The following is a 15,593-nucleotide window of genomic DNA, read 5'->3' on the forward strand; positions in this document are numbered from 1 at the left end:
TCGATCGATCGGGGTCCTGTTCATCCAGAGGCAACACCACGGGGTCCTGTTCATCCACCCCCACCAGGAACTGTTCATCCAAACCCCCGAGCAACGCTCACTGTTCATCCAAAGGCAGCATCGATCGGCTTCAGTTAGCAACAGTAGCGAAGGAATCGCTCGATCGGGTTCAGTTAACAGCCATCGATCGATCACTCGGGTTCAGTAACACGTAGCCTGCAGTGCAATCGCTCGGGTTCAGTTAGAGCCCAACGCCTCGCTCGGGTAAAGTTAGAACCCAACGCCTCGCACCTACGTGCATGCGTGTACAAGAGAAACGTGCATCGCTCGGCCCCAACCACCCACCGGCCGTTACCGGGAACACCCCGATATTTACCTCGCCCTCGCTTCTACCATGGTTTTTTCCATCATGGACGACCCAAAGAATGTCATGCAGCTGCGTCTCCGGCCCGCCCAGGACGAAAAGCCCATTTTCTGTCATGATTTTTTGTCATAGAAGTAGGACCCCACCACATTTATGATGATAACGGGTTTTGTCATAATTATCGTCATAGAAGTGTCATAAGTATGAAAGAAAAAAAATTTGTTCAGCCCAAAATGTCACGGACGTGTCTTTTTTTTGTAGTGTTATGTCGTCTCCTACAGGCACTCATTACATAATCTAACCACTAGTTGTCTTGCATGCATGTCAGATATAATTGCACACACTGATATATCCACAAGAACTCACGGAGCAATGTAACGGCCAACAAACTTGATGTCAATGATACCCAATATGATGGAACATGTAAAGGCAGTTCTTCAGAAGACTTGCAGAAAGATGATGAATTCTATTCACCCTACAAGGTCCTTGCTCTAACTTGGCCTGTGATACGGGTACAACATGCATATAATATTCTGGAGTGCATCTACTCTATTGCAATGCCATGTGCTTAGCCTGCTGATCATGCATGTAAATATGTCATGCCTTCCTGTTTTTAGTACCTATTCCATTCATGATAACATGTTTTCAAATTCAAGTACTGTCATTCTACTCTGTCACAATGCCATCTGCTTAGTTTGGACATCATGCTTCTGAATATCTTATGCATTGTTATTCATCAGTATGTACTCCATTTGTCTACCATACCATGTTCTTTTACATTTAAGTGTTGTTCTAGTGGTCTATTGCAATGCCATCTTTGTCGGAGGGATTGACCACGGGTAGCCTCATCTGCGCCCCATAACATTTCAAGACATCAGGGCTAGCCAGCCCCTCACACCTCCTGGACATGCGGCCGGCTCCTTGGGTCGGCTGGCTCAGGAGGCCGGCTATCAAAAGACGGCGCACTCTCAGAAAGGAGCCTCGGGGGGCCGGCACCCAGCAGGCGGCCATGCCTCCCCCTCAGAGTTTGCACCCATTTATTATGATGAGACGGGGCGTGGCTACAGGACCACCCCCTTCCCCGTATCCTGTGGGAGCGTGGCTATAGTGCGAGCCGGCCCAGCGGTCGCCCGCCTTCCCGGCGCAGCACTGTAGCCATACAGCTCATGACACAGCCTACGTCAGCCAGCCCCCTGCTCCCACGACGGGCGGTCGGTATGGCCCGCAGGCGGCAGGCCCTACCTTTCCGCGAGCGGTCAGAAGACGGCATACCCCGAGAAGGCGGCCTCAGAGGCGGGCCGGCTTCCAGCAGATGGCCGTCCCTCTCCTTGGAGTATGTGCGTGCCATTAACCAGAAGAGACGGCGCGTGGCTACAGTGAGCGCCCGCCAGGCGGCGGGACTGTAGCCATGCACCCCCCGAGAAGGCCTCCGTCATCAAGGGCAAGGCTACAGTAAAAGGCAGTCAGCATGGCCCGCAGGCGGCGGGCCCTACCTGTCAGCCTAGTTCGCGGCAGCCGGCGGGACCCACCAGGCGGCGAGCCCCAGCAGCCGGCGGAGAACCTGGCACCCCAAGACACTAACATCTGGGTCCTACACTCGGCGAGTTACAATTGTACCCCTGAGGGGTATGCCTAAATAAAACCCCCATGTTCACCCATGCAAAGGGTTCAGCACCCGCGCAAACATACACACCCATAGCTAGAGAGGCAAAGGAGCTAGCCTTGCCCTTCTTCTTCCTCTAGCCGAATAGCCCAAGGAGCAAACTTGTAGCTACCTATTCACATTAGTCATCATGGGAAGACCCCGCAGAGCAGGACTAGGGGTGTTATCTCCACAGAGAGCCCTGAACCTGGGTAAGACTCATAGGCGTTCGAGATCTCACTCACTCCCGCTTCTAGGGCCCGACGACATACTCCTGTCCCCATCCATGATAAGCCACCCCATGGCATATGTCGCTAGATTACCCGACATTTGGTGCCCACCATAGGGCAAAGCGCACTGTCGGTGTCGGAGTAAATGACCACGGGTAGCCTCATCAGCCCCACATGGTATATCAAGAAATCGGACCCGGCTGCGCCCCTCACACCTTCCTGGCAAGAGGCCGACTCCTTCGGCCGACTGTGACCCTGGGCCGGCTGCTAGAAGACGGCATGCTTCCAACAGGTGGCCCTCAACGGGCCGGCATCTATAAGGCGGCCCTGCGCCTCCTCAAAGTTTGTGCCCCATTACCAAGACGAGATGGGGCGTGGCTACAGTGCCACCTGCCACCCCCGAATCCAGGGCAGAGCATGGCCACAGTCCGGGTGTACAAAACGGACATCCCTCGCCCGGCGCGGCACTATTGCCACGCAGCCCATGACATCATCTACGCCAGAGGAGCCATGCTCCCACGACAGGCGGTCGATACGGCCCGCAGGCGGCGGGCCCTACCTACCCGCGAGCCACCAGAAGGTGGCGAATCCCACGCAGGGGACAACGAGGGTAGGCCGGCTCCTAGCAAGCGGCCGTCCTCTCCCTCGGAGTCTGTGCGCCATTAACCAGATGAGACGGGGTGTGGCTACAGTGAACGCCTGCCAGGCGGCGGGACTGTAGCCATGCTCCCCAAAACAAAGCCTCCTCATCAGGGGCAAGGCTACAGTATAAAGCGGCAGGTATGGCCAGCTGGCGGCGGGCCCTACCTGTGGGCCGAGATCACGGCAGCCGGCGGGACCCACCAAGCAGTGGGCCCCAGCATCTGGCGGAGAAACCGGCGCCCAGAGACGCTGACGGCCGGGTCCTACACCCGGCCGGATTACAATTGTACCCCTGGGGGGTAGGCCTATATAAACCCCCAGGTTTCCCCATGTAGGGGGTTGAGAACCTTAGCCATCATACACACACATATAGAGAGAGGAGTAGAGCTAGCATTGCCCTTCTTCCTCCTCTAGCCGAACAGCTCCAAGAGCAATCTTGTAGCTACTCTATTGACCATAGTGATCATGCGGAGACCCCACAGAGCAGGACTAGGGGTGTTATCTCCACGGAGAGCCCCGAATCTGGGTAAGATTCGCAGGCGTATGCGGTCTCGCTCACTCCCACTTCTAGAGCCCGGCGACGTACTTTTAAACCCCTCCATGATAAGCCATCCCTTGGCATACGTCGCTAGATATCCCCGACATTTGGCGCCCATCGTGGGGCTAGGTGCACCGTCATCCGGAAACACGTTGTAGACGGGAACCCTCTTCCTTCCTGGCGAGCGCAGCCAACCCGGCATGCCCGACGGCGTTTGCATCGATGCGCTGCGCCGCGTGGAAGCCGCTTGCGCCGCAAGCTGCCTCGCTGATCTCATCGGCGGGATCCGCCTCTCCAACAAGCCCACACCCGATGCGAGAACGACCAACACCAAGAGCTGCCTCGTCGACCTCCTCGACAAGCTCCACATCGCCAATGAGCCCGCCTCTGATCTGGAGTCCGCCCGTTGACATGATTATCGATGCCGACACGGCGCCCACCGATGCCTTCCCTGACCATGTGGTGATCATCGATGACCTGCTCCCTCCCACGGACAGCAACGCCAGCACCATCACGGAGGTGCTGGTCATTAGCCAAGATGCAGCCTCTGACGGGGCCAACCAGGACCCGCTGCAGGCGGTAATGTGAGGCCTGTCTGCACTCGTAGCAGAGGGCGCTGACGGCGCGACGCTGGAGTCGTTCCGCGTCTCGCTCCTCGACAGCGTCAACAAGCTGGCGGCCATGAGACGCCTCACTGAAGCATACAAGCGTGAAATCGACCGCGCCGTGTGTGGCATGCCGGCTGGTGGCGAGCCTAGTCGGGTGGGCACGGTCCGGTAGCGCGGCACAGCCATCGCCAGCATGCTGGGGGGCGAATGCCCAGTCTACGCCACCCTGTTGGAGAACCTACGAACCGCCCAGGCAGCGGCAGACGAGCTGGACCGCCTGGAGGGCGACGAGCAGCTCTGCATGATGGTGCGCGTCCAACAGCTCCTCGACACGGCAGCCGCGCAGCAGGAGGCTCGCCGCCGCGTAGTGGAACCCGGTGTGCAAGCCGAGAATCGTCCCCCCCCCCCCCCCCCCCCGCCGTGAGAAAGGGGCGACCTCCCGGTCCCCGACAGGCGGCGCTCATGGCTGGCGAGACCAAGAGCCAGCTGCTAGCCGCAGTCGGCACACCCACATCTCGATGGAGCGCGACCAAGACGGCCGCCCACGAGCAGTGGAACGGCGGGACGATCGCCCGCCTCCTCCCCGCAGGGAGAGGCGTGCTTCCCCATCACCTGTTGAGCATCCGACTCTCGGAGGCCGACTAGGCCACCGTGAAGGAGTCGGAGAGAATGATGCCGGCCACCGGATCGACCGCCTGGCTCGGTCCTTGGCGGTAGAAGAAGATGCAATCGGCCCGCCTTGTTTCGGCCCCCGCATTCGCGACGAGCCCTTCCCCAAAGGGTTCTCGCTCCCACGAGACACTCCCAAGTACAACGGATCCGTGAAGCCAGAAGATTGGCTGGTCGACTGCTCCACTGCCGTCAACATAGCAAACGGCAACAAGTGCGTTGCCGTGAAGTACGTTCCGCTCATGCTCCAGGGCATAGCCCGGACATGGCTAAACAACCTCTAGCCCTACAGCGTCAACAGCTGGCTGGATTTCGCCAATGTCTCCATCCTTAACTTCACAAGCACCTACAAGCGGCCGCCCAAGCCCCGCCAGCTCTTCTTGTGCGTCCAAGGTCCGACCGAGTCCACCCGCGACTACTTGACGCGGTGGGCTGAATTGCCCAACTCCAGCGAAGGGGTGCATGAGGTGCAAGCCATAGAGTACTTCACTGCCGGGTGCAGAGAAGGCACCCTGCTCGAGCACAGGCTCCTTTGCGATGAACCGACTACACTCTAAGAGATGCTGATCATAGCAGACAAGTACGCTACGGCCGACTCCTCCATGAAGTCAGAGCTGCAAGTAGATGCGTCCGGGAAGGAGACCCCGCCGGCTCCTCGGACACCGGCTGGTGACTCCAACCGGCGCCAGCAGCTGAACGACAACAAGCGCAAGGCCCAGCAGCTGGCTTCCACCAGCCGGCAGGTTGCTACAGTCGAAGACCAGCAGCCAGAGGGGCAGCCAGGCCCCAAGCGTTAGAAGGGCGGCAAGCCTGCTTGGTTGCCCGCCTTCTCCTTCGAGCAAACTCTTGATGCTCCCTGCAAGTTCCACAGTGGCGCGAAGCCATCCAACCATACCACCCGAAAGTGTCACCGGCTCACCCGCATTGCCAAGGGCGAAGGCCTGCCTCCTCCACCTGCTGGCCTGCCGGCTCTGCCTCCTCAGCAGCTGGGTCCGCCAGTCGACGCAGTTCAAGATGAGTTCCCTGAAGAGCATGAATCCTACGTCGTCTCCACCCGTGTGGCCGATGACCAGCACAGTCGGTGGCAGTAGCATCGTGAGGTGAATGCTGTTGCTTTAGAAGTCCCCCAACTCATGCATTGGTCTGAGAAGCCCATCACTTGGAGCCGTTCTGATCACCCAGTCGTAATGCCATCGTCGGGTTCCTATGCATTGGTGCTAGAATCAACCTTCATAACTGAGAGGCGGGCCTCCCAATTCTCCCAGATTTTGATAGACGGCGGTAGCAGCATCAACATCCTCTACCGCGACACCATGGAGAAGCTGGGCATCAAAGAGAAACAGCTGCAGCCCAGTTGGACTATCTTCCACAACATTGTACCCTGCCTATCCTGCTCTCCAATCGGCAAGATCAAGATAGATGTCCTGTTCGGAGACAAAGATCACTTCCGCCGAGAGCCAATCTGGTTCGAGGTGGTTGACCTGGAAAGCCCCTACCACACGCTCCTAGGCCGGCCAGCTCTGGCCAAGTTCATGGCGGTGCCGCACTATGCTTACCTCAAGATGAAGATGTTGGGTCCCAAGGGCATCATCACCGTTGCCGGTGACTACAAGAAGTTGGCTGCATGTGCGACTGCCCGCAGCCGGCTGGCCGAGTCCCTTGTCATTGCCGAAGAGAAGCGTCTCCTTGACCGGGTGGTGGCCATGGCCAGTAAGCAGCCGGACCTGTCACCTGACCCCAAGGAGTCGGAGACTTAGGGCTCCTTCCAGCCGGCCAAAGAGACCAAGAAGATCGCCCTGGATCCAGAGCACCCGGAGAGGCACGCTATCGTGGGGACGAACCTCAATAGCAAATAGGAAAGCGAGCTCGTCGATTTCCTCCATGAGAATCGGGACATCTTTGCATGGTCTCCCAAGGACATGCCGGGTGTTCCGATGGATTTCGCCGAACACAAGCTGCATGTCAGGCCGGATGCAAAGCCGGTCAAGCAACCCCTACGCCGCCTGTCCGAAGAGAAGAAAAGGATTGTTGGTGAACAGAAGCTCGGCTACTAGCAGCCGGCTTTATCATGGAAGTGTTTTACCCAGAGTGGCTTGCCAACCCAGTCCTTGTACTGAAGAAGAACAACAAGTGGTGCATGTGTATTGACTATACCAGCCTCAACAAAGCCTGCCCCAAAGATCCATTTGCTCTGCCTTGGATAGATCAAGTGATTAACTCCACAGCCGGATGCGAGCTGTTATCTTTCTTTGATGCCTACTCCGGCTACCACCAGATCAAGCTGAACCCGGCCGATCGGCTGAAGACTGCCTTCATCACACCATTCAGAGCCTTCTGCTACATGACCATGACGTTCGGCTTGAGAAATGCCGGCACCACATTTCAGGGTTGCATGCAGAAGTGCCTCCTCAAGCAACTCGGCAGAAATGCCAAAGTTTATGTAGACGATATTGTGGTGAAGACGGAGAAGCGCGGCACACTCCTGGAGGATCTCAAGGAGACCTTTTATAATTTGCTCCGTTTTCAAATCAAGCTCAACCCAGAGAAGTGTGTCTTCGGAGTCCCAGCCGACCAGCTCCTTGGTTTCCTTGTCTCTGAACGCGGCATCGAGTGCAACCCTGTGAAGATCAAGGCCATTGAGCGAATGGAGAGACCCACCCGGCTGCGAGACATCCAAAAGTTCAGCGGGTGCCTAGCATCCCTCACCCGCTTCATCAGTCGGCTAGGCGAGAAGGCTCTTCCCCTATACCAGCTAATGAAGAAAACCACTTGCTTCGAGTGGAATGACAAGGCGGACGAGGCCTTCCTCCAGCTCAAGAAGATGCTGACCATGCCGCCTGTCCTGGCAGCTTCGGCTCCAAAGGAGCCCGTGCTCCTCTACATCGCCGCCACCAACCGGGTGGTCAGCACCGTGATCGTGGTCGAGCGCCCAGAAGACGGCAAGGCACAGCCGGTCTAGAGGCCCATCTACTACCTGAGTGAAGTGCTGTCGGTCTCCAAGCAGAACTACCCCCACTACCAGAAGATGTGCTATGGCATGTACTTTGGCACCAAGAAGCTCAAGCAAATCTTTCAAGAGCACTCTATCACGGTCGTCTTCACTGACCCACTAGCCGAGATCATAGGCAACAGAGATACATCAGGCCAGGTGGCGAAGTGGCCCATCGAGCTGCCCCCCTACACCATCCTCTACCAGCCTCGCACCGCCATTAAGTCCCAAGCGCTGGCCGATTTCCTCGTCGACTGGGCCGAGACCCAGTACCTGCCGCCAGCGCGGATTCCACCCATTGGCGGATGCACTTTGATGGCTCAAAGATGCACACCGGTTTGGGAGCCGGCATCATCCTCACCTCTCCCAAAGGCGACAAGCTCAAGTACACACTGCAAATTCACTTTGCCGCCTCCAACCACGTGGCCGAGTACGAGGCACTCGTCCACTGACTTCGACTGACCAAAGAGATTGGCATCCGCCGAGTGTTGTGCTACGGCGACTCAGACTTGGTGGTCCAGCAGTCGTCCGACGACTGGGATGCCAAGGATGCAAACATGGCGTGCTACCGCTTCCTCGTACAACAGATCAACGTATACTTTAACGGGTGCGAGTTCCTTCATGTGCCACGGGCCGACAACGAGTAAGCTGATGCCCTGGCATGAATCGGCTCCACCCAGTAAGCGATACCAGCCGGCGTCTCCCTCCACTACCTCCGCCAGCCGTCCATCAAGCCTTTGCCGGAATCAGAGTCCATCTTCGTGCCGACTGACCCCGGAACAGTCGGATCCGGCTTGGGGGCTGCAACAGTCGGTGCGGGGACTTCGGCAGGCAGCCCGGGGACTGCAGCAGTTGGCCTTAGGAGATCGGCAGACGGTCCGGGGACTACAGCAGTCGCACCCGGCACTAGGACTTGAAAGTGCAACTATCCCTGGGTGGTTTTGGTAATTCCTAACAACATATAGCTCATTGAGATAATGCTATTTCAAGATAAATATTTCAGGAAAGCTCAATGATTGGCATGGCATGGATTAGAAAGTGGACCCTTCAAAATGCTAAGGACAAAAGATTGGCTCAAGCTCAAAGCACAAGACTCTACATTTTCTACTTTAGTGATCCAAGATCACATTGAGTCTATAGGAAAAGCCAATACTATTAAGAAGGGATGAGGTGCTGCTTAATGAGGTTCTTTCTCAAAATGCTTAGTGATATGCTCCAAAACCCTCCACTACTTTCTCATATCCACATATGTCCCAAACCAAAAGTCCAACTCGGCCCCACCAATTATTTCATATCCGGAGCCACCGAGTTCAGTTGACATAGCCACTGCCAGAAACCCTAGTCTTTTCGGTCTCACCGATAGGGATCTCGGTCTCACCGAGATGGGATTGTAATCTCTCTGTTTCCCTTCGTAACGTTTCGGTCAAACGGAGATGAGCGATCGGTCCCACCGAGATTGCAATGCAAACTCTCTATTTCCCTTTCGTAACGTTTTGGTCCAACCGAGATGAGCGAATCGGTCCCACCGAGTTTGCCTGACCAACTCTCTGTTTGTCTATTACAAAAATCGGTCCCACCGAGTTTGTGTAATCGGTCTCACCGAGATTACGTTATGCCCTAACCCTAATGAAATCGGTCCCACCGAGTTGACATGTCAGTCCCACCGAAACACCTAACGGTCACATTACGAACCAAATTGGTCTGACGTAGTTCTCTGAATCGGTCACCGAGTTTGGTGATTTGTGTGTAACGGTTAGATTTTGTGTGGAGGCTATAAATACCCCTCCACGCACTCTTCATTCGTGGAGAGAGCCATCAGAACATGCCTACACTTCCAACACATATTTTCTAAGAGAGAACCACCTACACTTGTGTTGAGGTCAAGATATTCCATTCCAACCACATGAATCTTGATCTCTAGCCTTCCCAAGTTGCTTTCCACTCAAATCTTCTTTCCACCAAATCCAATCCTATGAGAGAGAGTTGAGTGTTGGGGAGACTATCATTTGAAGCACAAGAGCAAGGAGTTCATCATCAACACACCATTTGTTACTTCTTGGAGAATGGTGTCTCCTAGATTGGCTAGGTGTCACTTGGGAGCCTTCGACAAGATTGTGGAGTTGAACCAAGGAGTTTGTAAGGCCAAGGACATCCCCTACTTCGTGAAGATCTACCCGAGTGAGGCAAGTCCTTCGTGGGCGACGGCCATGGTGGCATAGACAAGGTTGCTTCTTCATGGACCCTTCGTGGGTGGAGCCCTCCGTGGACTCGCGCAACCGTTACCCTTCGTGGGTTGAAGTCTCCATCAACGTGGATGTACGATAGCACCACCTATCAGAACCACGGATAAAAAATCTCTGTGTCAACATTGCGTTTGCTCCCTCAATCTCTTCCCTTTACCTTCATATGCAATTTTTTTACATTCCGCTGCTATACTCTTAGAATTGCATGTGTAGGATGATTGCTTGACTTGTGCTAAGTTTCTAAAATTTGCCAAAAACTAAAATTTGGAAAAGGCTAGATTTTTATTTGGTCAAGTAGTCTAATCACCCCCCCTCTGGACATACTTTCGATCCTACAAGTGGTATCAGAGCTTTGGTCTCCATTTGCTTTGATTTCCATAGCTTTTGGTGGTCATAGTCTTGGTTTGACAACCTAGGAGAGTATGGCGTCTAGCGAGGGAAATTACCACCGTAGAGGTCCTTACTTTGATGGTACAAATTTTGCTAGTTGGAAGCATAAGATGAAAATGCATATTCTTGGACATAACCGCGCCGTTTGGGCTATTGTGGGTATTGGCTTGCAAGGTGACTTCTTTGATGGGAGAGAACCAAACCGTGAAGCTACTGCGGAAGAGTTGAAGATGCTACAATACAATGCTCAAGCTTGTGATATTCTCTTCAACGGATTGTGCCCCGAAGAATTCAAAAAAATCAGCCGTCTTGAGAATGCAAAGGAAATTTGGGATACTTTGATTGTTATGCACGAAGGTACCGACTCCGTCAAGGAATCCAAATTGGATGTGCTTCAAAGTCAACTTGAGAAGTTCAAAATGAATGATGGTGAAGGTGTCGCTGAAATGTACTCTAGGCTTGCTCTCATCACAAATGAGATTGCCGGCTTAGGAAGTGAAGAGATGACCGACAAATTCATCATCAAGAAGATCCTAAGAGACTTGGATGGAAAATATGATACCGTGTACACATTGATCCAAATGAGGCCCAATTACAAAGATCTCAAGCCAACGGAAGTCATTGGAAGAATTTTTGCTCATGAGATGTCACTCAAGGATAAGGAAGAGCTTCACAACAAGTCAAGTGGTGATTACAAAGCCTCGTGTGATGCTCCCACATCATCAAGTGAGAAACAAACCTTCAATGAAGAATTGAGTCTAATGGTGAAGAACTTCAACAGGTTCTACAAGAGTAGAAGCAAAGAAAGAAGTTACAAGTCAAGGTCCTACAATGACAAAAGATCTTCTAGTCGTGAGCGTAATTGCTACAATTGTGGAAGACCCGGACACTACTCCAATGAGTGTACGCCCCCTACAAAAGAAGAGAAGATTCTCCCAAAAGAAGAAGTAGAAGAGAAGAATCACCACCAAGAGAAAGGAGGAGTAGAGATGATCGTTATGAACGAAGATCCTCTCGGAGAAGCAAGGACTCAGAAAGGAAGGAAAAGTCAAGAAGGAGCTACACAAAAAGAAGACATCAAGCTCATGTTGGTGAATGGGTATCCGGCTCCGACTCCGACAATCTCTCCGAAAGAAGTTATCACTCCGACTTCGAATATACTCAAGATGAAGGTGTTGCCAGTCTAGCACTTGTGCCAACTAACTCCTACGGCATATTTGACTCAGCAAATGAAGGAATTGGAAGATGCTTCATGGCCAAAGGTCCAAAGGTAACACATCCCGAGTATGTTGATTTCAATAGTGATGAAGATGATTTGCTAGGTGATGATGATTTACTTGTTGACAACTCTAGTGATGAAAACTATGATGAAACGTCAATTAATCAAGCTAATCAAGATAAAACAAATGACGATGATAAGAAGGAGATTGAGCGTCTAACTAAAGAACTAAACACTCTTAAGTTAGCTCATGAAACTACCTTGGAGAATCATCGAGAATGTTTAAAGACTCATGATAAGCTACGCTTTGAAAAGCTCAACCTTGAGCAAGAGCATGAGTTTTTAAAGGCAATCAATGATGATCTTCGCAAGAAAAGTTCTTCTTACATTGCCAAGCATTTACTCTTGTCTACTTACATGCCACAAGTTAAATCTAGCAACAAGAACAAGAAAGATGCTTCATCTAGTAGTAACACCAATCTTGCTAAATCCAATGTTGTTGCTCCTAATAGTTCTGTTGATTCCACTAATGATTCTCTTAGCCAAGTTACACTTGAGCAAGAAAATAGCTTATTGAAGGGAATTATACAGAAAGGTGTTTACAAGAGTCTTGCCGGAAGTAAGCAATTTGAGGAAATTGTACGCAAGAAAGGAAGACACCGGAAGAATCAAGGTGTTGGTTTTGAACGGAAGTTCAATGCCAATGGAGTTGAGTGGGAAGAAGATCAATACCCCAAGACGAAGTTTGTTCCTCAACAAGACAAGTATGATCCTACTTCTTTCAAAGGGACGCAAGCTCAAGATGATCTTCCACCACAAGACCACAAGCAAAAAGGCAAGGACAAGCTTCAAGAGGAAATTGATGCATTTGAAGAAGCACCTAAGGCCTTGGTCAAGTGGGTTCCCAAGACTACATCAAGTTCTACTTCATCAAGTACAACTACAACTCCAAGGATTCCCATCAAGATGGTGTGGATCCAGAAGAAGAAGAACTAGAGAGTTCTTGAGGGTGACTCCGCCAACATACTTCACTCTTATCATTTTGGTGAGAACAAGTGCAAACAACTTCCATATCTTGCACTAGTTCAAGGAGTCACAAACCCTCTTGTTGGTAAGACAAGGGACAAGGTAACCCAATGCTTTCATGGACATCATCTTGTGTATGCATCACTCTATGTCTATGGATATCCTTGTTTGTTCCTTGTGGGACTAACCCGTGTAGGTATTGAAAGTGCAACTCACTCCAAAGGATTGCTCCGAATGATCTACATCAACATCGAGCATCTACATCTTCAACACCTACATGAAGTCATCTTCGACAAAACCCAAGGTTAGTTCATCCCTCCTAGAGGGGATATCACATCTAGGGGGAGCTTTACTCTAATCAATTCAGCTAAAGCAACTCTAATGGTGTGAACACACCAATGCTTTATGTAAAAGTGGTAACCTCACTTGTGCTTAAACGATGAGTATGACCTATGATCAAATGTTCTCATTTGACTCCTAAGTCAATATACTCATATATAGATGACCTAGTCATCACCAAATTGCTTGATAGATGCTAGAGTGTTTGTGCATGCTTTGTCACATATTTCATTTGCCATTTTATTGTGTGAGCATGTTGGATGCATATTTTACTCATTCGAGGACATCCATTTGTTGTTTTGATTGTTTGGCTCTTTCTCTTTTGCCAAATGGATGGACAAGAATGCCTAAGAACTCCCTCTAGCTATCTATGCTTTTCTCGTCTCAAACTCTATTCATGCTACATCACAAAGTTTGATCAAGTCAGATTCGAACCACTCTGTGTGAGGAGCACTCGGAGTCCCCGATTCATCGTAGACTTAAACCTCCAGAACCTCTTTGTGCATCTCGGTGTGACCGATTCATCCCTTTGGTCCTACCGAGATCATTAAGTTGATCTAGGGTTCTGAATCTCGGTGCAACCGATTAGAACCTTTCGGTCACACCGAGTTGCAGTAACTGCTTGCAGTTTTGCATCTCGGTGCCACCGAGTCGTTCCAATCGGTCACACCGACAGGGTCAGGTCATATATACCGACGGGCCCAATTTTGGAAAATTTTCCGAACCTTCTCGCCCGCGCATAACCTGCTCTGCCTCTTCGGGTCTCCGGATCATCCTCTCTTCACCAGTGACCTCCCGCCACTGGTCTCCACCGCCGTCAACGGAAATCTCCACCGCGGTTGCCGCCATAGCAAGTTCATCGCCGAACTAGGGTACGAACTTGATCTTTGTGCTAATCCTTAACTCCGATTCTTAGCACATTGCTTTGCCATGATTCTTGCCATGATTGAAATGATTCTGTGCAGCGAAAACATCCCATAGATTAGTTTTGATTTGAAAATTTAGGGTTAGGTCTCCGCCGAATTCATCTCGGACCGACCGAGTTGTAGAAATTGGTCTCACCGATTTGGCTTAGGCTAGAGCACACGCGTTTTCGGTCTGACCGAAAATTGCAAATCGGTGTGACCGAGTTCGATTCTCTGTGAAACCCTAGCAGTCTCGGTACCACCGAACTGTGACTCGGTCTGACCGAGTTCACTAGTTTAGGTTCCAAAAGCTGCTTCGGTATCACCGAGTTTACAAATCGGTAGATCGGAAATGCTTTCTGTGAAGAACTAAAACTAAGTTTTCAAGTCATCTGTTTTGCAAAACTCCTGTACTTTGTGATGCTCATCTACTCTACCTCATCTATAACCTATTCACAGGGTCTGCTGTCAGAGTGTTTGCAGAGATGTCTGACCAGAGTGACAGCCAGAACAAGTCCGAACAATAGGTGCAGATGAGTGAGGGTTCAGATCCCTCTAGCAGCTATGATGATGGCAGTAGGAGCACTCCCAGCAATCTGCCAAAGGCTGCCACAAGGACAAGGAAGAAGAGAACTTCTAACTCAGAAGAAGAAGACTATGTGGCAGTTGAAGATGAAGCCACTTCAAAGAAGAAGGTGCTAAAGAAAGAGTATGGCACAGCTGCAACAAAGCCTGGTGTGAAAACTAAGATGCCAGCAAGAAGACAGCCAATGTCAAAGCCAAGGAAAGTTGCCACAGGGGAAACCATGAAGTTTAACATTGAATCTGATGATGGTGAAGCAGCAGGTGATGGAAAGAAGAAGAGGGCCAGAACCACTACTGCCAAAGTTCTTGGCAAGCCCTCAATGAGGAGAGATTCAGAAGAGGAAGAGGAAGAGGAAGAGGATGCTACACCAGCACCCAAAGCTCAAAAGCTTATGGGAGATGCAATCAAAGCAGGGGTTGCTCCATCAAAGCCCAAAGCTGCTCCCAAGGCTGCTGCTCCAGCTCCAAAGCCAAAACCCAAGAGAAGCACTAGGAATATCCCTGCTTAAGAGAAGAACAAGGCCCCAGTGCCTCAAGTTGCTGAAGAAGAAGATGATAATTCTGTTGTGTTGAGGAAGCTGAACCCAAGATCCGTGACCACACTGATGCTCACCCAGTTGCAGAGAACATGAAAATCACGAAGGATACAGGATTGAGACTATGGAGACAGTCTGATCCATATGCTATCAGGAGAAGAACTGATGTGGACTACAGGTTTCACACTAAGGAACAGCAGGACTTCTATGAGACTATTTTGCTTGACAAGAAGCCCATTGTGTGTGACATGAGATGGGTTGACTGGGAATTCATCAAGGAGAATGAGGATCACTTCCCTGGAGTGCTTCATAGCTTCAAGGCATGTGTAGTTGACACTTTTGTTGCCCAGAAGATCACCAAGTGGAATGATGAGCTCATCATGCAATTTTATTCCATTTCCCACTTCTATCCAGATGGAAGGATAGTGTGGATGTCTGAGGGAACTAGGTACCAATCTACAGTTGATGAGTGGGCCAAGCTTATAAATGCTCCTGAGGAACATGAGGATGACTTGGAAATTTATGCAGAGAAGAAGAAAGACCACAACAGTATGGCCAACATGTACAAAGAGATCCCAGATGCTGCCTTGGATAGACATAAGTTTGGATCTGTCCACTACTTGTTGTCTGGTCTGCCAACAATCAACTAGATCTTAAGGCATACACTG

Source organism: Aegilops tauschii, chromosome 4 (assembly GCF_002575655.3).
Source record: "Aegilops tauschii subsp. strangulata cultivar AL8/78 chromosome 4, Aet v6.0, whole genome shotgun sequence".
Taxonomy (NCBI): Eukaryota; Viridiplantae; Streptophyta; class Magnoliopsida; order Poales; family Poaceae; genus Aegilops; species Aegilops tauschii.